The sequence below is a fragment of the Pelodiscus sinensis genome, chromosome 14 (genome assembly GCF_049634645.1).
Source record: "Pelodiscus sinensis isolate JC-2024 chromosome 14, ASM4963464v1, whole genome shotgun sequence".
Classification (NCBI taxonomy): Eukaryota; Metazoa; Chordata; order Testudines; family Trionychidae; genus Pelodiscus; species Pelodiscus sinensis.
Genome location: NC_134724.1, coordinates 44,865,428 through 44,886,479, shown reverse-complemented (window position 1 = coordinate 44,886,479; position 21,052 = coordinate 44,865,428). Strand labels below are relative to the sequence as shown.

Below are 21,052 nucleotides of genomic sequence, written 5' to 3'. Positions count from 1 at the left end.
TAGCTTTCATTTTTCAGAACCAAAATTTGGGTTGACATGGGCCAGTCTCTGCCAGATGTTCATTTAATTGTTTGTTACCTTTTCTTCTTCTGTGTATTCAAGCCAGACCTTTAATATTATTTAAATTGTAGCTATTTTGTGGCTAAATTCACTGTATAACACATCCAGTTCATTTAGAGACACTTGGCTTCATGGTTCACTAATCCAATGGAATGATTATGGTCTGTTGAGTCACTGTCTGTGATAATGATGTAGCTAGTCATCACTGGGGCCCCCAAAAAGTAATTTTTATAAAAATGTCATAGAGTCATTTTGCACATGTTCAGTCAACTGTTTTTGTAAACAAACCATTCTTTTTCAAATTTATAGAAGCTTATCAAATAGTTTAGATTGATTTACATTTAAAAATGGAGCTGTTAAGTAAAAGAATATGAAATATAAATTAGCATATTAAGCTGCTTATAACATATTCTTAAAACTGACACAAACAGTTTTTACCCCATGTTATATGAACACAAATTTCAGCCCAGGGTGACCCTGAATTACTAGTTTCAGCCTAAAACAAATCTTAATGGTTGACTTACAAATATCTGGTAAAATTAACATTTTACTGGGAACACTGCCTGACAGACCAGTAAGCAGTATAAAATGCACCATGTGATTCTGTAAACCCTCCACACTCTCAGTGAAGCCAGAGGAAGTCAGCACACAAGGAACCAAATCCTGAGCTGGCACAAATTGACATTGAAAGGAGATGCACTAATTTACACTAGCTGAGGATCTTGTAGGATTGGGACCTGTGTATATTAGATTCCTATAGTGGATTTCCCACAGTTGAGTGAATTTCTACTCAATGGGACAAAGCTACAGGGGCTAGTTACATTCTTGCATGTGGAAAAATCCCAACAGAGCTGTTGATAAGCCCTCAAAGGGCAGCCTTATCTTTGTTTGCTATTTTTTGAGTCTGCTTTACTCAGATATGTGTGCTAAACTCCCTCACATGAATGACGGAATACCATTCCTTCCCCATCTCACCATGCTATAGAAATATTCCATGTTATCATGGTGGTTAGTAAGCACTTCATGGGGGAGGGGATTGCTGAGAATGACTTTGAAGCACTTTTATATCATCTTTATTTATTTATTTATTTACATTCAAACATGATCTTGGCATGTGTTGTACCTGTGTCCATAACCGGGAGTATTTTAGAGTGAGGGAAATCTACAGAGTCAGTCTCAGATTTGCCTGCAAAGGTCACAAGTGAAAAAGTTAGGTATTGCAATCCTCCAACTGAATTAATACATTACAAGATATGCAAATAGAACATCTTCCTGGGATGGTGTGTTTCTCTGAGACGCACATGATTCTGGGTAAGTGAGCAAATGAGATATATGGCCACTGGGGAAATATTGTAAAGAATCGGTTGTTGCCAGGGAATTTCTCTGTGTACTAAGTGCCACCTGACTCCTTGTTGTTCCTGTGTACTAAGTACATTATTCTTAGTGCCAAGAAGATTTTCCAGTGTTGATTGCCATGTAGTTCCTGTTTATTCCAGATGTTTCTAGTCCTTAATTCAAGTTTTCTCAATAAGAAAAAAGAACATCAAAGCACTGAAGATAAGAAAACCGTTCACAAGATAAAAGTAAGTAAGAGCATTGATGACAGCACAGGCACGGACATGGCTTATGTAATAGAATGCAACAAGAAATATATTCCTAAAATAACATCTATGGAAGGGGCGATGGGGAAGCTGATGTTGTTTTACCCATTGGTTTTAGGAAGGGTGAGAGAAGGCCAACAAATGATTTCAATATTCACCTTCAAAGTGGGAGACATTTGGAAAGTTAATGAACTGCAGTTTAAATCATTGGTCTTGTTATTGCTTTGGGCTAGAGGTAGGGAGAGCTTTCCCAGAATAAAACACAGAGGAAAGAAAATGAAAGTGCAGTGGAGTTTTCACTCTCAAAGTCTTTGCAGGAAACACTGATGCTGGAAAACTACTGCCTGAAATATATTTGATGCTGGATTAATGAATTGTCCCTTTTTGACGTGAGCGGCTAGTCAAAGTTCGAGGCATTGGGGATGTTTCATCTGGGAGCAGAAATTGATAATGGCATGTGATTTCTTTAATTCAATCGTACTTATTTACAAGGAATGTACAAGATCTTGATTCTCTGAACGGAGGAGGGACCACAATCAAAAGGGCCAGTTTCTGAGCTTACAATGCCAAGCCTCTTTTTTAAATAGCACACTGGGAATCTTCCTTTAGGCCAGGCCTGTGGAGAACCTAGGGCCAAGGGGCTGCACGCCTGGATCTGGCCTCTGAGGCTCGGGGCTCCCCCTACATTGGGGAGCCCATGCTGGTGAGGGGTGGGGTTTTTTGGTTCTCACTTGTGTGCAGCCCCTGAGTGATTATTCTGTGGGTCAGTAGCCCCGACCCAAAAAAGGTTCCCTGCCCCTGTTCTAGGCTTCTCCAAGGTCACATTGTGCTTGCTGACAGGTGCTGCTTCACTTTCCTTCTCTTGCCCTTGAATCTCTGTTTCTTGTTGGCCTCTTGCACCCAGCTAGCTTTTCACATGCACTCTTTCTCTCTCTCTCTCTCTCTCTCTCTCTCTCACAGACAGACACACACACGTTGGTCAGAACAATACCCAATGGAAGCCTCTGCCCACTTGGTGCTAGTTTCTGAACAGACTCCATTATGCCGTGTGTTAGGTGTGACCCTTAGCTATCTCTAACAACTATCTTAGGGCTCATCTAGACTAGGCTAAAGATTCTATGTCAAAAGAGGATATGCAAATTCAGTGGGAAGTATTATTGGTAGCTAGAGAAGAAGATGGAGCATGCTGGAAACGAGAGAGAGAACTGGAAGGCCATGGATAGGGATGGGTGGTTGGAAAGCTGGGGAAAACACGTAGTCTCACCTTTCCTCAGTCTCACGTAGTCTCACCACCACAGTCCCATAGCTGTTCAAAATGTTCTCCACACTTTCCCCACCACTTCCCCAGGGTGACAGATGTCTTAGTTTCACAGTTTGAAAATATGAACTAATGTATTATACAAGTTAAATACGAAAAAAATCCTGAACATTTCAGCCATCCCTGGCATGAGGCTATCTTTGGGCTGAAACATGGCAATTGTTTTAACATTATGCAACAACTGCATACAGCCTTTAGAATGCTTGGGCCACTTTATGACTGTAAGGAAAGGTTAGAGACCGAAGGTAGCTATCCATGTTTAAAATTTGGCCAGGACATCAAAGCTGACATTTTAATTACACACACAAATGTCTTGAGTTTTTTAATGACTACAAGTTGCCAGGACCTTGTTTTTATGTCTTGCATGAAGGACAGCTGCCCTTTAGTACCCCATGCTGTGGCCTTAGTTCACTATTGAGTCAAAGGTAATAGACTTACACATTAAATCATCATTTCTTGCAGAAACAGGATTTTCTCTGTGATGGCCTCCCATCCAAATACATACCTACCATGGTGCTACAGGGGCTCAGGGGATTCACATATGAGGTGCTTTTCCTGTCGTGCTGACTGCAAAATTATTTTTGTTTTGTTTGATTTATAAAAAATTAATCTTTTGGGCATAGGAGATCAAACTTTATGTGTACTGACGAGCATTTTTTGCATTATTTATAGGTTCAACTGCAAACAATAACAGTACCATTTAAATATTCAGGGAAAAAAGTTGTGCAGTTAAATATAGCTTGAGTTATTTGTCTGCAGAAAGAGATTAAAAACCACTGTAATATAAGAAGTCCTGAGCAAATACGTGGAAAGAGAAAAGTACAAAGGAGTGGCAGAGCACTGCTGGAAAACAGTGCAGAGCTTTAGTATTGTTTAGCACCGTGCCAAACAATTTGGCAAAGATTCAAATATTGTGGTTTGAACTTGGGTGGGAAAGGTATTTTAATAGAGCTGCTGTTTCTACTTAGATAAAAAGTATTCTCGCTATTTACTAATTTATAAAAGGAGATAGGGGACCTAGCAATACATATTTTTTTCCTTCCCAGAAATTGTAGCCTCGTATAATAATGTATACAGACATTTTACATTCATTGCCTGCATTCATTGTGAGTTGACTGTGACTGGGTAGCAAATATTAACGCCAATGCTTCCTGATTCTTACTTTGTCAGACATAGACATTTCTGCTGTGGTTAAAGGTATTTCGGGTGAGTAAGTAGCAGAGACTTTAAACAGTTTTGATGTATATTTTCAATGTACATTAAGTGTGGGACTGTACTAGCAAAAATATACCTGTGGCATTCTGGGCTGCTTTCCAGATGCTGGTTCCATAAAAGGCTAACTTTTTCAGGAGAAAGGCTGACCTGCTGCAGTAGGATACCCAGCATCTCTAGCCCTGTGACAGAAGTTGCTAGTATATTCAGGGGAGAGCAGCCCATATAATTTACTTCTTTGCCTCCCACGTACCACACGATTCCCTGTGCTAGATCCATTCCTCTCCCTCTTCTGGGGTTGTGCAACCTGCAATAATCCCTACAGGGGTTTTAGGAACAGTCCCCTGTTATCACAGGCTTCTAGTGTAACATTGGACCCATCATTTAAGGCTTGATCTCAAAGGGAGTCTTTTTGCTGATTTAAAAGGAAGCAGATAGGGGACTTAATTAGTCTGTGCCTCAGTTTCTCCATCTGAAAGATACGGATAATAATGCTTGCTTGCCTCACAGGAGTTTGTTTAAAGTCATTTTTTAACTGTTTTTGAGGTCATCAGATGGAAAATCCTTAAGTGCAGTTTTGCGAAGTGTTTTTTACAATTCCAAAACCTTTATGCTCTATTCACAAGGTTTGCATTCCTCCTGGATCACAGAAAATTGAGACTGTATAATATGGCTCCTCCTCCCACCATGTGATGCTGGAGCAACTTGTCAGAAGGGCTGGGGGAAGAGCAGTGGCAGGGAAGAGAAGAGAGAGGTAGTGGGGATGGGGAGGGATGTGGGTGGAATGGAGGGCAAGGCGCAGGGAAGAGCAAGGAAAGAGTATGGGCTGGGCTGTGGGCAGAAGAGGTGGACCAGGCAGCTCTCCAAGTGTCAAGTGAAAGCTTCACCCACTGCCTAAGCCTACAGCTCTGGACCATCGTAATTCTTTTGCACAGACCCTAGTGGGAACAGGAAAGGTCCCTGTAATGTAAAAGTGACAGAACGACTTTCAAATCCCTGCTTACCCAGTCTACATAATTCTATCAGAGCCCTACCACAGGAGATCTGCTAGGAGGGATCCTCCCATCACTGATTTCTGTGCAGTAGGATGGCGATATCTTTGGGAATAAACAGAGTTTTCAGTCCGGCGAGACTTTGGGTTGCCAGGTGCCTGGTTTTGAACCGGACAGTCCAGTATTTGAGGGTTCTGTCCAGGAAACAAATTGAGAAAATACCAGACATATAAAATGTCCAGTATTTTCTAATTAGGTAAGTTTTATTATTATTAGGAGTATCAGTATCTAGTTGCGAACTGCCTGGCTGGTAAATAAGCTCACGCTGCGTGAGTGTGTCTACCAGCCAGGCAGCATGCAACTACGCGGGGGGGGGCCAGAGCAGGAGGGAATCCCCAGGGCCGGATTCGCTCGTGCTTCTCGGGAACCGTGAGCAGGACGGGCAGCGCCCCGGGATCTGCGTGCGCCCGGGGCAGTCCCACTCCCCGCCGGCCAATTCTCTCCCCCTGAGCTCCCTGCCCCAGCCCGCCCCGCTCCTCCCGACCCCCTCCCACCATCCCTTCTCCCTGCCAGCCGGTCCTTCACCCCACCCCACCCCGATCTCCCCTGGCCAGCCCTGCTCCCTGCTGGCCGGTCCTCCCCCTCACCCCTTCAATCTCCCCTGGCCAACCCTGCTTCCCGCTGGTCAGTTCTCCTCTCCTCCTCCTCCCAATTTCCCCCGGCCAGCTCCGCTCCCCCCTGACCCCATCCCAGCCAGCCCTGCTTCCTGCCAGCCGGTTCCCCCCCCCATATCCTCCGGCCAGCCCTGCTGTCCCTGAATCCCCCTCCCCCGATCTCTGCTGGCCAGCCCGCTGCCCCCAACCCCCGCCCTTGCCAGCCCTGCTTCCTGCTGGACATTTCCCCCACACACACCTCCTCCCAGCCAGCCCCACTTCCCTCCCAGCCACTCCCCTCCCCTCCCCCTGCATCTGAGATCAAGCGTGTTGGGTATTTTTTTTAAGCCACCTGGTAACCCTAGTGAGGCTTAATTGCATTGAAACTTTTTTAAACTTCTTGCCTCATATTCCAATTGGATGGCGGGAATGACAGGGTGTGGGCAGTAGTCACTCTCTTGTTGGCCGTTGTGAATATTAGAACAGGGAGCAGCAGCAGATTAATTTGGGCTGCACAGAGCACCATTGTTTTTAGCTTGAAGAATGTTCCCATATCAGTAGTGCGATAAAGAAACAAAGGTAACTGGGAGCTACATTGCAAGTCATTTTATTTAATAAATACTGTTACAAAGTAGGCTGACAGGGATCCAGGTTCAGTGAGGGTTCAGGGCTGTTGACTCTGTGTCGGGGGCAGGGGCTGATTGTCAGAACCCTTCCTCATCCACACTAGAAGGAGCAAGGTTCTTTCACTCCTCATTATTCTGCTTATATTGTGATTCCAGCTGATCAAAGGGGAAGGGGAGCAGGTGCTGATTGCCTTTGAACAAGTAAGTGGGCAGGGTGGTGGAGAAAAGCAGAGAGCAGGAGAAGTCTTAAGTCTGCCTCCCACCCTCACCCCAGCTCACAGGCAAAAGTAGCTGGCTTGTTACAGAGGGAAGAGGAATAAACTGTTTCCATGAAAAGGAAATCCACTAGAAATTCAGGACAGCAGAAGAGGAACTGGTAGCCTCTGAATCACAATTCATATACACCAACATCCCACATGAAGCCAGATTACAAGCTATTAGAAACACTATCCCAGAGGACACCACTGCCAACCTGGTAGCAGACCTATGTAACTTCGTTCTCACCCACAATTATTTCCAGTTTGAGAACAACTTATACCTCCAGATCAGCGGCACAGCCATGGGTACACGCATGGCCCCACAGTATGCTAATATCATTATGGCTGACCTAGAACAACGTTTCCTCAACTCCCGTCCCCTTTTACCCCTTCTCTACTTACGCTACATCAATGACATCTTTATGATCTGGACGCATGGCCAAGAAACACTGGAGACATTCCACAGAGATTTCAACAACCTACACCCCACCATTAACCTCAGCCTGGACCATTCCACACGAGAGATCCATTTCCTGGACACCACAGTACAAATCAACAATGGAAAATTAGACACCACCCTCTACAGAAAACCCACTGACTCATACAGTTACCTACATGCTTCCAGCTCCCATCCAGCACACACCATACGATCCATCATCTATAGCCAAGCCCTTCGATACAACTGCATCTGCTCTAATCCCACAGACAGAGACCAGAAACTTCAGGATCTCTACCAAGCATTTATAAACCTCAACTACCCACCCGGAGAAATAAAAAAGCAAATTGAAAGAGCCAAACGAATACCTAGAAACCATCTACTACAAGACAGACCCAAGAAAACCAACAATAGAAGACCACTTGTCATCACCTACAGCTCCCAACTTAAACCTGTCCAACACATTATCAATAGATTTCAGCCTATACTGGAACAGGACACTAAACTCCAAGAAACTCTGGGAGACAGACCCATAGTCTCCTATAGACAACCACCTAACCTCAAGATGATTCTTACCAACAACCACAGGACATACCACACTAATACCAACCCTGGTACTTTCCCTTACAACAAACCCCGCTGCCAGCTTTGTCCACATATTCACTCTGCTGACACCATTATTGGGCCTAACCAAGTGAGTTACAAGATCAAGAACACCTATTCCTGCGCATCCAGAAATATAATCTATGCTATCATGTGCCGAAAGTGTCCGTCTGCTATGTACATTGGACAAACATCTCAGACACTTCGCCAAAGAATCAATGCCCACAAAACAGACATTAGACAGGATCACAAAGAAAAAACAGTTGCTTGCCATTTCAACCAGAAAGGACACTGTCTCAATGACGTACTCACCTGCATCCTACTTCAGAAGGCATTCAAATCTGCACTTGAAAGGGAATCCTCTGAACTGGCATTCATGCTAAAATTCGACATTCTCCGCAGAGGAATTAACAAAGACTCCAACTATCTTACCCATTACAAAGTTAGCTTCCCCAATTATCACCTCTAATACTATTAACTCACAGACATCTCCCCTTCCCCATCTCTAATATCATTAACTCACTGGCATTCACCTTCCTTCCTCCCCCCCCCCCCCCCCACATCCCCCTTCTGTTCTGTAATGTGATTTGTCCTTTTCATGTGTGTTCATTTTTTTTTTAAATTGTATCCTTTGGTATATATGGTTGTGACTATTTTCTTCCATTATTTGATCTGAGGAAGTGGGTCTGGCCCACAAAAGCTCATCACCTAATAAACCATCTTGTTAGTCTTTAAAGTGCTACATAGTCCTGTTTTTGTTTCAGCTACACCAGACTAACACGGCTACATTTCTATCACAATTAGTGCTCTTTTCCTGGGCTGGTGCAGCAGGCTGAGGGTAGGTTGTAAAGTTACAGTCCAGTTGAGTGTCAGCCCCAACACCTGTTTTCATTGTTCAGATATTTTCCACAAACATACATGCCCGTTGTTTATCATTATTAGTGTACTGAGCACTATGCAGCAGGGAAGAGTTCTTCCTTTTAAATGACAGGAGAAAGTTTTATGTGCAGTTTTAAAGGGTATGTCTAGACTACATGGCTCCATCGACGAAGCCATGTAGATGAGGTTTCTAGACATAGGGAAATGAAGCGGCAATTTAAATAATCGCCACTTCACTTACATCAAAATGGCTGCCACGCTGTGCCAATCAGCTGTTTGGCGGCACAGTGCGGTAGTCTGGACGCTCCACGGTCGACAAGGGAAGCCCTTGTAGACAGCCCCATCATGCCTCATGGAATGAGGTTTACCGGGGCGTCCAGCCTACCGTGCTGTGCCGCCAAACAGCTGATCGGCACAGCGCGGCAGCCATTTTGATGTAAATGAAGCAGCTATTATTTAAATCACCGCTTCATTTCCCTTTTTCGAGTACACTACTCTACATGGCTCTGTCTACAGAGCCATGTAGTTTAGACATACCCAAAAAGACTGCATACACTACTCTGCATTCAAGGTGAGGCAACTTAGATTCTGATTATATGAACAAAAATGTTTTCTTTGTTTTTACAAGATTAATCCTTAAAAGGGCTGTGGCAAATGAATGGTACTAGAAATTTTGGAATAGTACTGTTTGGTGTAATCTCTGCTGTCGACCATGAAAATATTTTCACATTATGTAACAAAATAAAATAAAAATATGTGTTAGCGTTGTGAACTGTCTCTAGGACAGTTTGATAATGATTTGACAAGAACAACCAGATGTGAAAGTGTATTCCTTCTGCTCCTATTTCTAACCTCTAGTGCTGTCTTATGCTTTAGATCCGCATGCCAGCGATGAGTTGATTATTATATCTACTTTAGAAGATTTTCTTAAGCATGAACACATGATCTGAGATTTCAAAGAACTGATGTAGTAGTACAGTTGATGCCTTTATTTCTATCTGAACAATTTGTAGCTGCTGAACTTGCATGGCCCCAACAACATGTGTCATGATATATTATATGTATGAATAGAAAATAATAATGGGGGATTTCAACTATTCCCATCACCTAAGGACTGGATGCAGAGAGAGTTTCTTGACACCTTAAATTACTGATTCTAGGAGCAGCTGGTTCTGGAACCTGGAAGAGGAGAGACAATCTTGATTTAGTCCTAACTGGAGTGCAGGATCTGGTCCAAGAGATGGATGGCTTAGAAATAGTGACAATAATATAATTACATTTAACATCCCTGTTGTGGAAAAAACGCCTTGCCAGCTCAACATTGTGGCATTTAATTTCAGAAAGGGGAGCTACACAAAAATGAGGAGGTTAGTTTAAACAGAAATTCAAAGGTACAGTGCCAACAGTAAAATCCCTGCAAGCTGCATGGAAACCTTTCAAAGACACTATACTAGGGGATCAACTTAAATGTGTACCCCAAATTAAAAAACACAGTAAGAGAACCAAAAACATGCCACCGTGGCTTAACAACCAAGTAAAAAGATGCAGTGAGAGATAAAAAGGCATCATTTAAAAAGTGAAAGTTAAATCCTAGTGAGGAAAATAGAAAGGAGCATAAACTCTGTCAAATGACGTATAAAAATATAATTAGGAAGGCCAAAAAGGAATTTGAAGTACAGCGGCCAAAAACTCAAAGTAAATACAAAAAATATTTAAGTACATCAGACACAGGAAGCCTGCTAAGAACAACCAGGAGGGCCACTGGACGATTGAGATGCTAAAGACCACTCGAGGACAATAAGGTTACTGCAGAGAAACTAAATGAATTCTTTGCTTCGGTCTTCACGGCTGAGGATATTGGGGAGATTCCCAATCCTGAGCCATTCTTTTTAGATGACAAATCTGAGGAATTGTCCCAGATTGAGGTGTCATTAGAGGAGGTTTTGGAACAAATTGATAAACTTAACAGTAGCAAGTCACTGGGACCAGATGGCATTCACCCAAGAGTTCTGAAAGAACTCAAATGGGAAATTGCGGAACTATTAACTGTGGTTTGCAACCTACCCTTTAAATCAGCTTCTGTTCCTAATGACTGGAAGAGAGCTCATGTGTCACCAATATTTAAAAAGGGCTCTGGAGGTGATCCTGGCAAATACAGACCAGTAAGTCTAACATCAGTATCAGGCAAATTAATGGAAACTACAGTAAAGAATAAAAATTTTAGACACATTAGATGAACATATTTTGTTGGGGAAAAGTAAACATGGTTTCTGTAAAGGGAAATCCTGCCTTACTAATCTGCTAGAGTTCTTTGAGGGGGCAACAAACATGGGGACAAGAGGAGTCGAGTAGATACAGTGTACTTAGATTTCCAGAAGACCTTTGACAAGGTCCTTCACCAAAGCCTCTTAAATAAAGTAAGTTGTCATGGATGAGAGAAGGTCCTCTTGTAGATTGATAACTGGTTAAAAGATAGGAAAAAAGGGTCAAAATAAATGGTCAGTTTTCAGAATGGAGAGAGGTAACTAGTGGTGTCTCGCAGGGATCTGTACTGGGACCAATCCTATTCAACTTATTCATAAATGATAAGGAGAAAGGGGTAAACAGTGAGGTGGCAACATTTATAGATGATACCAAACAGCTCAAGATAGTGAAGTCCGAAGCAGACTGTGAAGAGTTTCAAAAGCATCTGAGAAAACTAGGTGACTGGGCAACAAAATGGCAAATGAATTATAATGTTAATAAATGCAAAGTAATGTACACTGGAAAACATTATCCCAACTAGACATACAAAATGATGGGGACTAAATTAGCTATTACCACTTGAGAGAGATCTTGGAGTCATTGTGGATAATTTTCTGAAAACGTGCATTCAATTTGCAGCAGCAGTCAAAAAAGCAAACAGAATGTTGGGAATCGTTAAGAAAGGGTATGTCTACACTAGCCCCCTAGATTGATCTAGGGAGTCTAATGAGGGTGACCGAAATTGCAAATCATGCCCAGGAATTAAATATGATTGATTTGTATGTTCCCGTCTGGTCGCCATTTTAGAAATTGACTAGCCCGAAGTAACTGCCCGCATCTACACGCGGCAGTGAACCAGGATTCCGATTTAAAGCCCCTAAATCGAATTAGCTGGTAAACCTCATATTTTGGTTAGTTTGTAAGGTGCAACAGGACTACTCATTGTTTTTAAAGTTACAGACGAACACAGCGACCCCTCTGATATTTTTCAGAGTTCTGCGTGGGCACAATTTAAAGGTTGGTTTAAAAATTCTAGTATTGCATTAGAATTGTCAGTTGTTTGTCAGCTATTTTCCCTCTCCTGCATCCATCAGAATCTCCTGTTTTCTGATCGCATTCCAGTGAGTTCATTCACTTTAGATGACAGAGGCCCAGTATCTCTTCAGCTTCTTTTTTCTATTGTCCGCCTGTCAGCAAATGACACAAGTCATCTGACTCTTTCCTACCCAGTGCTGACAAAGTATTATCTCTATGGGAGCTCAAGTGATTAGTGTACAAATTCATCTGTGATTAGTGTACAAATTCACTGTCATGTGGGCTTGCCTGAGATGGTGACTCATGCTTCTGTATACAGCAATGACAGATCCCATTCTGATCTCACGGACATTGGCTTTGTGCTGTTGCCACAGGGGTGAAATGGCAGAGCAGTCTCCGTGTGGGAGTCATCCAGTCTCTACATCTGTACTATTCCCACATTTAAATGACTTGTTAATTTACAGTTATGGTTGCTCAAGAGCATTTTACTGTCATTGTAGTAATTAGATATCTGGGGAAATCACCTATTAAGATCACATTAGCATCCAGACTTAATTCACATGAGTTGCTTCCCAAATATATGTACCCATGCCACCACAACAGACGTTCTTTCACTTGCACCAGATGAGCATCTACTCCGTAAGACAGCAGCTTTCAAACTTTTTTTCTGGTGACCCCGTTGAAGGAAACTGTTGATCCTCGTGACCCAACAGAGCTGAGGTTGTGGGATTTGGGGTGTGGGAGTTTGGAAGGGCGGAGGCAGAGGGTTGAGGTTGTGGAGGTGAGGGCTGTCGGATGGGGCTAGGAATGAGGAGTTCAGGCTGTGGAAGTGGAGTCTGGGCTAGGGCGTGGAGTTGAGGTGTGGGAGGGGACAGGGCTCTGGGGTGGAGTCAAGGATGGAAAGCTTGGGTTGCAGGAGGGGGCTCAGGGCTGGGGTGCTTCCTGCTTCTCCAAGCATCGCAGACCACACTGCACCCCAGAAGCAGCCAGCAGCCCATCTGACTCCCAGATTGAGGCACGCAAGCAGCTCCATGAAGCTCTCACCACAGGCACCACTGCTCCAGCTCCCATTGGCCAGTTCCTTTTCAATGGAAGTGTGGAGCCAGCGATTGGGGCGGAGGCAGCACCTCCCTGCATAGGAGCCGGACCTCCTGCTGGTCACTTCCAGGGTGAAGCACGGTGTCAGAACTTACTGGGACTAGCAAAGTGTTTTTCAAAGAGCGAGTCATGACCCAGCCTTAGCCAAGCAGCACTGCTGATGGGACTTTTAATGGCCCCATTGGCAGTGCTGACCAGGGCCACCAGGCTGAGCATGGTCACCAAGTGCTTTACATTCCATGACACAGCACAGGGTCACAACCTGCACTTTGAAAACCATTGCCATAGAGAACCTTCCTTAGCAGAGCAAATTCTGCTTCTCTGGCAATTTTGCACAGAAGCCTTTTATTCTGTGCCTGATCCCTTTTTTTCTAAAGGCTGGGACATGTGAACAAGCTATATAGGGCTACAGAGTAGGTAGAACTGTCTGAACCCCTGCTGCAGGCACATTCCATAGGGCTAGAAGGAGAAAAATGGGTCTCTGTCTACTACTCCCACCCCAGTCTGTCTCACCGGCACAGTCTCTAGACGTGCATTAACAGTAATGCTAGTCAAACTTTTCATTCATAAGGTACACACCTGAAAGCTCACTGTATTTCATTGCAGGATAAAAGATTTTGGTCTTTGCTAGAAGGTGGTCAGGATGTCATATCTGAATAGCTAATTATCTATGAGTTTACCTTCCTGGAATAAAATAGCAAGATAATTAAAAGAAAGGACTTCATTCCCTGTATGAGATTGACATGCATGTACTATGTGACCAATTTATGTTATTTATGTATGCAATTGCCAATTTTCATGCATGAACTCGTACATTTTGCTGCTACAATTTAGGGAGGTCCTTTGAAAATATGGCATCAAGTGGCTAAAGTGACTGCATAACTCTTGTTGCCTTGAACAGTTTGATAGCTTTAAGGTGCTTTTTCATTTTTATTGCACTAATTAGAATTTCTTGTAACCTAGTGTCATCATTTAACTCAGAGTATACTCATTCCCTTTAAAAATATGCAATAGAAGCATATCTTAATTAACTGGCAATAGTCCTATTATATTAAGTATTAATAGTAAGAATGATTAGTGGGTTATGTGAAAAGGTTTGTTTTATCTTGACTAGATCAAGAGCCATTTGGGTAATCACAAATGGGGATTTGGAAATGTTGATTTTTCAGATTGTGACATATGACTCTTTCATACTTTATTATACATAAGGAAGATATCTTATCACTGTTGTTCTTACAAGTCTATTCCAAGTGTTGTAGTGACCTCTTTTTTTAATCTTTTGAACATATGATCTTTAGTTCATGGCAGATTTAAGAACTAATAATAAATATGATACACATTATCATTTAGCATTACTTTAGGTGTGTTCAAATTGTTATAAGAGAAGGCTGCTTACCAGCCAATATAATTAGGTGGCATAATAGTTTCCATTATAACTTCCTATTTACAGTATCAAAGGAGTAGCCGTGTTAGTCTGGATCTGCAAAAGCAAAAAGGAGTCCTGTAGCACCTTATAGACGTCACTAACAGATTTATTGGAGCAAAAGCTTTCGTGGGCAAAGACCCACTTCATCAGACTCCTTGTCGCTTCCTATTTACAGTTGCTATTGACTTCCTAATAGCCTCCTCTTTGGAGTTAAATTTTTCCATTTTTGCTGTCTGCCCAAAAATATTTTTTCTGGAAAGTCTGAGCAAACTATTTTTAAAGCAATATCATTGCTGCGGTAGAAGGTTGAATCTGGCATTTAAATAGCCCTCACCAAGGAAGAGTGCATGGTCTTAGTTCGTAGGAAATGGTTTTTGATTTGACTGATGTATGAAGATATGAAAATTAAGTTCTGAGCATGTGTAGTAGGAGGAAGGAGGCATGGTTTTGTTTTTGCTAAGCTCATTATGCACCTAAGAAAGGATGTGCTGCACATGCATACACCTCTAAATGAACTTTTCAGTAAACACTGAAGTCAGGCTGAGCGATGGATTCCTATGAACTTGATGAGGACATAGATACTGGTTTCCTCAGCACAGTATAAAAGAATTGCTATAGTAATGCCCTGGCAGACTTATATGTGCAGGACAGTTCATTATAATGTGCCACAGAGTAACAGTGAATTTTTATATAATATATATATTAAAACCACTGATAATGTAGTAGTCATTTAAAGAGTCACTACTGTAATTTAATTCTAAATTTCTGCAAATAGAAGCATAGCTTTACAATAGCCTGTGTTATACTTTTACACTAATGTCAATGTGCAGTGTATTGTGTACTTTTCCATATAGTAACTCTCCCAATCTCTGTTTGTCAGGCATACTCGAAGCAGTACAGGCAGTCCCCAAGTTACGCGGATCCGACTTATGTCGGATCCGCACTTACGAACGGGGCTTTTCTCGCCCCAGAGTTCGCAGGCAGCGGGACCACCCAGAGCGCAGCGGTCCCGCCACCTCGACCTCCAGGGTGAGAAAAGCTGCTCCGGGTGCCCCTGGTCTGCTGGGGACCGTCTCCAACAGACCAGGGACAACCGGAGCAAAGCCGGGGAGGCGGAGGGGTCCCGCGCCTCTGAGGCTTTGCTCTGGCAAAGCCTCAGAGGCGCGGGACTCCGCTGCCGCTGCGGCTTTGCTCCCAGTGTCCCTGGTCTGCTGGAGACGGTCCTCAGCAGACCAGAGGCACTGGGAGCAAAGCGACAGCGGTGGCGGTGGAGTCCCGCGCCTCTGAGGCTTTGCCAGAGCAAAGCCTCAGAGGCGCGGCACCCCGCCGCCACTGCGGCTTTGCTTCCCGTGTCCCTGGTCTGCTGGGGGGGGGGGGGGCGCAGCTAGTGGCCCCCCAGCAGACCAGGGAGACGTGGAGCAAAGCCCCTGGCCTGTGGTAGAGCAGGTGGGGCGCTGCCGGTTGGTCCCGCAGCACTGCTCCTTGGCGCTACTGGACCAACCCGGCAGCACCCCAGCTGCTCTGCCCCAGGAGTCCTGATTCAGCCGCTGCTGATCAGTTTCAGCAGCGGCTGAGTCAGGACACCTGGGGCAGAGCAGCTGGGGTACTGCTGGGTTGGTCCAGTAGCGCCGAGGAGCGGCGGTGCTACTGGACCAACCCAGCAGCCCCCCAGCTACAGGAAGCCCCTGCCCCAGGGCTTCCTGGATTCAGCCACTGATCAGTTTCAGCAGCAGCTGACTTGGGGATGCCTGGGGTTCTTAAGTTGAATCTGTATGTAAGAACTGGCGTCCAGATTCAGCCTGTTGAAACTGATCAGCGGCTGATTCCAGGAAGCCCGGGGCAGAGCAACTTTGCCTCCCTGTAGTCAGTCGCTGGTCAATTTCAGCAGCGGCTGAATCTGGACGCCAGTTCCGACTTACATACAGATTCAACTTAAGAACAAACCTACAGTCCCTATCTTGTACATAACCCGGGGACTGCCTGTACATGGTACTAAAATATTCTATCTCGGTATATTGAAAGCAGTAGAAAAATGGTATGATATTTTATTGTATTGTTTGAAAATGCATTACAGCTCATGTCATTTAGCAGGAGAAAATAATCCAACTGTTAGAGATCCAAATTCTCAGAGCTCAGGATTTATAAAACTGGGATTTATAAAGAGCTCTCACATACAAAGACTATTCTGAATAGCTTATTCTAGCAGAACTAGTCAGATCATAGCACAGATGAAAGAGATTATTCCAATGTGTTTATCAGAACTAAACTAATCACCTTCTGACTTGACTTTTGAAATCTGACATCGTAATCAATGGTTGCTGCTTTTACTGACCTACAAGGCTGTTGGTTTTCTCTGATTGTTAACCAAAATAACGTTTGCTCAAGAAAAGCTATTAAGATGAAGCAATAACCAGTTTGCAGTACCATATTTCCCTCAATTTTTCCTAAAGGACAAAAGAAATAATTAGGCTTGTGCCTCTCTGGGAAATTAAAAATATAATTAATGGGAATGTCCCCAAAACAACTCTGACCAAGATTATTTTAATATGGATTTAATCTTTTTCAGAGTAACAGTTGCCACACTTAGGGTATGTCTACACTACCACCCTAGTTCGAACTAGGGTGGTAATGTAGGCAACGGGAGTTGCAAATGAAGCCCGGGATTTGAATTTCCCAGGCTTCATTTGCATAAAGCCGGGCGCCGCCATTTTTAAATGTCTGCTAGTGCGGACTCTGTGCCGCTCGGCTACACGCGGAACGGACTAGGTAGTTCGGATTAGGCTTCCTAGTCCGAACTACCATTACTCCTCGTAAAATGTGGGCATTCCGCTAATCATCTGGGTGGCACTTCATTCTCTCCTGAGTGGCCACCCAAGTGCTCAGCTTATAAGGAACAGTGGTGGTAACAGTTAATTTATACACTACCGTAGAAGTCGGCAACCGTTTCAAACCAAAGAGACAAACTACATCAAAATTCAGAACAAGTGATCAGCAAAAAGCCACATAAAATGCCCATTTGGATGACTGAAAATATATAACTTAATACTATTGATAATTGACATAATGATTAATAATAGCATAAATGAAACATTGTACTCACAGACTTTATTTAATGGGACTTCTGCTGCATATTTTTTGCACATTTCTTTGAAGTTTACATAACTAGTCAAATCCAGCTTCATGCACACATTCAGGCTGTCTTCTGTCAATATTATGGCGGGGACTGAGAATCTGGGGGTGCAGGAGTCTGGATTGACATGTATGAGGGGCTTGGAGCAGGGAGGTTGGGTGTATGATGGGCTGAAGGAACAGGTTTGGGGTGTGTGGTGATGCAGGAGTGTTATGGCGGGGGACTGGGGATATGGGGATGCAGGAGTTTGGACATGTGGAAGTATGAGGGGCTCAAGGCAGGGGGTTCAGGTGTATGATGGGCTCAGGGTTGGGGGGGGCATTGCAGGAGTGTTGTGATGCTGCAGCCAGATGGTGGCTGGGCCCCAGTTGGGGGCTTGTTGGTCATAAGATCATAAGAACATAAGAACGGCCATAGTGGGTCAGACCAAAGGTCCATCCAGCCCAGTATCCTGTCTGCCAACAGTGGCCAATGCCAGGTGCCCCAGAGGGAGTGACTCAAACAGGTAATGCTCAAGCGATCTCTCTCCTGCATCCATCTCCACCCTCTGACAGACAGAGGCTGGGGACACCATTCCTTACCCATACTGGCTAATAGCCATTTATGGACTTAACTTCCATGAATTTATGTAGTTCTCTTTTAAACCCTGTTACAGTCCTAGCCCTCACAGCCTCCTCAGGCAAGGAGTTCCACAGGTTGACTATGCGCTGTGTGAAGAACTTCCTTTTATTTGTTTTAAACTTGCTGCCCATTAGTTTCATTTGGTGGCCCCTAGTTCTTATATTATGGGAACAAGTAAATAACTTTTCCTTATTCGCTTTCTCCAGACCACTCAGGATTTTATAGACCTCTATCATATCCCCCCCGAGTCTCCACTTTTCCAAGCTGAAAAGCCCCAGTCTCTCTTTAATCTCTCCTCATGTGGGACCTGTTCCAAACCCCTAATCATTTTAGTTGCCCTTCTCTGAACCTTTTCTAATGCCAGTAAATCTTTTTTGAGATGAGGAGACCACATCTGTACACAGTATTCCAGATGTGGGCGTACCATGGATTTATATAAGGGCAATAAGATATTCAGGCAATAAGATGGTCAGGCTTCATTTTTAATTAAAGTAAAATATTATGTCCAACACAAAAGGTTTCAACATTGTCTTTATTTATGACAGGGATGGGGAACCTTTTTTGGGTCAGGGGCCACTGTCCCACAGAAAAATCAGTTGGGGACCACACACGTGAGAAGCAAAGAAACAACCCCTCCAAAAGCCCTCCAGCCCTCACTGATGTGACCCCCAGCTGAGACACCTCACTCTCCTGGGGCTCCAACCCCATGGGGGTGGGGAAGGGCAGGGAGGACTGCGGTTGAAGGCCTCCGGCCAGGTTAACTCTTCTGGTGTTCCAGGGTTAGTGGATTTTTGGGCTCCCCCTACACTCTGGGGTGGGGCCAAAATGAGGGGTCCAGTGTGTGGGACAGAGCTGCCAGTGAGTGGGATAGAGATGGGGGCACAGAATCTGGGTGGGAGGTAGGGTGCAGGAGCAAGCTGGGGATCCAGGTCTGGTCAGAGGGAAGGGGGCATGAGCAGCACGTGCACTTCCTTGCAAACCGGACCCAGCATGGAACCTCAGAGCTTCTTCTCCCCCTTTCCCCCGCTGCAGGAAGCCAGCACTGGTTCCAATCTTGCGAGGGGGGTGGGCACGAGGCTGGATCACCAGCGCGGTCTCCCCATTGCAGAAGGTGGGAAATGAGGGGGGACGGAGTTCGAGCTGTGAGCCATAGTTGGCTCCTAAATGAGCCATAGGTTGCTGATCATTGCACTTTGTATATATAATTGGGATTATGTTTTCCAATGTGGATTACTGTGCACTTCTCAGCACTGGATTTCATCAGACATTTTGCTGTCCAGTTACCTAGTTTGTGAGAGACCCCAAACTCTTATTTAAGTGATAGGTTATATACCATAGTTAGTAATCCTGCAATTTCATATTTAAGTTCTGTCAGAACTCTTGCATATATGGTTCTGGTCACTTAATATGGTTTAATTTATCAATTACTGAGGAATAAAAACAAACAAACATGTATCAACATTGCCTGAGCCTGTTCTGCAGAACCAGTATCCAGCAGACTGTTGGAGCGCTGCTTGTCCAACAAATTCTGTTTTTAGAATGGGGATCATCTCTTTGAAGGTGCTTTCAACAAAAAAAGGACACATGAGGGAAAAAAAAGCCATTGCCATGGTAGATATTGCTCTATAAGAAACAGAATGTGCATATGTCCGTGTACACACATGGTGATGATGCGGAGGGGAGGATATAAATAATGTTTGTCAGATCAAAAAGCAAAACCAATACTGTAACAATTTTCAAGTATCAGAGGTAATATGATAAAGTGCTGATTATAGAAAACAGAAATCTGTTTGATAAAAAGCATTTAACTCCTCAGGTGCATATGTGCCTCTTCCATGTCTTTTCCAATTCACTCCTCATTATTTTTTATTTATTACAGAATAGATAGATTTGGTTATCTAAAAAGTATGTGTGTGATTGTTATTCAATGAAAAGGAAAAAATGATTAATATAGACCCGTATATGCTAAATTTTAAGTATGTATTTAATAGTCAGTACGACAACCTACATGATTATAATTAATCTCTGGTTTTACTGATGACCAGATAATCTATAGTACTGAGTACGTTGGCTTTGTTAGAATATTCTCACACCACCACTATGGATACATCTGTACAGCAGTGAGGTATGAGTCCCTGTGCTGATGGTCAGACTTGTGTTAGATCTGTTTGAGTTAGCATCCTAAAAATAACAGTGTGGATGTTGATATGTGGGCAGTGACTCGGGTGGCCAATAGAATCCAAACCTGCCTGATCCCCTATGTCTAAGCTTAGACCGCTAGTCTGAACTGCCCCAGTGCTGTAAACTCCATCTAACTAGTGTGAATCTGTCTATTCACACTATCATATCTCCCAGCTGCAGTGTGTACATATGCTAAAGGCTTCCATTTGCTCTCACAGCAGTGTGATTCTGAAGTTACTCTGCTGAAGCCAGTGTAATAATGCAGATGTACGTAAAATCAGAAACAGCCCCACAGCCTGGGGAAATAGTGGGGTAGCTAAAGCTGAAAGAGCTTTGTTAAGACATAAAAAAACTGATTTATTTGTGGTTCCCCTCATAGTTATTTTCTATCCCAGTTATTAAAATCTATTAAATAATGCACTGCAGTGACCTTTACAAATAACAAAAAACAGGACTATGTAGCACTATAAAGACTAACAAGATGGTTTATTAGGTGATGAGCTTTCGTGGACCAGACCCACTTCCTCAGATCAAATAGTGGAAGAAAATTGTCACAACCATCTGTACCAAAGGATACAATTAAAAAAAAATGAACACATATGAAAAGGACAAATCGAATTTCAGAACAGAAAGGGGATGGGAGAGTGGGGGGAGGAAAATGTCTGTAAGCTAATGATATT

The 21,052-nt window shown here is 43.6% G+C and overlaps 1 protein-coding gene across 6 annotated transcripts in view; it reads left to right on the top strand.

Annotated features, from left to right (window-relative positions):
* The window catches only part of TJP1 (tight junction protein 1), a 299,612-nt gene that overhangs the window by 79,822 nt on the left and 198,738 nt on the right, over positions 1 to 21,052 (top strand). The gene's annotated exons all lie outside the window — the stretch shown is intronic.